Here is a 1,647-nt window from a genome sequence, read left to right as displayed (position 1 = left end):
ACACACACACACACACACACACACACACACACACATAAATGAAAGAAAAACGCAATAGAGAGCATTAAAACGTTCGGACAGATAGACGATACAAAGGCGGACAAGAGAAACAACAATAAGAAGGACAGGCAAAAAAAGACGGGTCGTTCTTGGGTTTCTTTCATCAGTCAAGTACCAGAAGTCACGATCATTTCGGGCAGTTACACTCGAGATGGTTCGATCTGGTTTCCCCACAAATGTCTAAGCTAAGACCATTATACCCCTTTGTAAGAAAGCTAGCGAATGTTTATGGCAACAAAGACAAAAAGATCAAGCAAAACAACGGAGAACATGGTACACAATTACGAATACAAACAACAAGATATAACAACAGGCGTCTTTCGACTGAGAACGAATCAAATTGAGCTGGCGTGGAAAATTCTGCAAAGAAAGAAAGTTTTAATAAATGTTAAAAGTAAAACAAACATATGTTACTGATAAAAATAAATCTACATAAAACCAATTAAGAACGTCTAAATTCTTATAAAAGAGACGACCTCTGCCCGGTTTGGATGCCGGTTCTCTTCCTCTAGTGATGAGCAATTTCATAAACTCATACAAAATGTTATCAGAAAGACTTCGATCTCCACTTGATGGTCAACGGAAATCCCTTCCCAGTTAAAGCCTAACATTGTTAGACAACCTACAACTAAATGACATGTTACCCGCCTCCTGTTTATTTAATACTCGACGCGTTGTAATACAGTAATCCCTCGCCATATCGCGGTTCACCTATCGCGGTTTATTATTTAAGCTTACGACGATTCCTCTGTGGAGTTGGTTTGCATTTATAATAAATTAAATATATACAAATTATAAAGAAAATTAATATATGTACACTACAGTACTGTTTCTCCTTCGTGGGTTTTTACCTATCGCGGGGTAGGGTAGGGGGTTGGAATGTAACACCCACGATAATCGAGGGATTACTGTACTGTGTTCGGGGCGGGTCTGCGATTTTAATGGTCGTTCATAGATTTAAGTAATGTACCTACCACACATTCTGCTGTGTCTCCAACTGAGTGTCTACAAGTCCTTTTTGCGACTAAAATTCTGCCTTCGAAGTGTTGGAATGTAGTCATCAGTGGATTTGTAAATACAAAGAATCGATACTCGGTTCGCTAAGCTACTCCAGAAAAGCAAGTCTACAGATGAGCACAGAAATAATTGTTCTTTTCTTTAACACCGTTTTCCTCTAGTAGACTTTGCCTTTCATCCTTTCAAGGTCGATAAAATGAAGTACCATTTGAACACCGGGTTCGATGTATTTGACTTACCTACTTCCCCTGAATTTGCTGGCCTTGTGCCAAAATTTGAAACTAATACTTTTGTGTGTGTGTGTGTGTGTGTGTGTGTGAGGCGGCAAGTTGGCAGAATCGTTAGCACGCCGGACGAAATGCTTAGCGGTATTTCTTCAGTCTTTACGTTCAAATTCCTTCTGCCGAAGTCGCCTTTGCCTTTCTTCCTTTCGGGGTCGAAGAAATAAGTGCCTGTTATGCACTGGAGTCGATGTGATCGATTTACTCCCTCTTCTCAACTTGCTGGCTCTGTAACCGAATTTAAAACCAATGTTAACTGTTTGTGTAAAGCGGCGAGCTGCAGAACCAT

At 40.1% G+C, this 1,647-nt stretch overlaps 1 long non-coding RNA gene across 1 annotated transcript in view; it reads right to left on the bottom strand.

The window, feature by feature from the left end:
- Positions 1 to 15: 15 nt before the first annotated feature.
- Positions 16 to 1,647, bottom strand: part of LOC128247388 (uncharacterized) — a 2,607-nt gene continuing 975 nt past the window's right edge. The window contains exons 2-3 of the long non-coding RNA XR_008263768.1: positions 1,035 to 1,586; positions 16 to 420 (exon numbers count right to left, since the gene is read on the bottom strand). This is a non-coding gene — a long non-coding RNA (uncharacterized LOC128247388). The remainder of the gene's footprint in view (positions 421 to 1,034; positions 1,587 to 1,647) is intronic.

Source organism: Octopus bimaculoides, chromosome 3 (genome assembly GCF_001194135.2).
Source record: "Octopus bimaculoides isolate UCB-OBI-ISO-001 chromosome 3, ASM119413v2, whole genome shotgun sequence".
Classification (NCBI taxonomy): domain Eukaryota; kingdom Metazoa; phylum Mollusca; class Cephalopoda; order Octopoda; family Octopodidae; genus Octopus; species Octopus bimaculoides.
The sequence above is the reverse complement of the archived record's forward strand: the minus strand, read 5'-3'. Positions and strand labels throughout refer to the sequence as shown.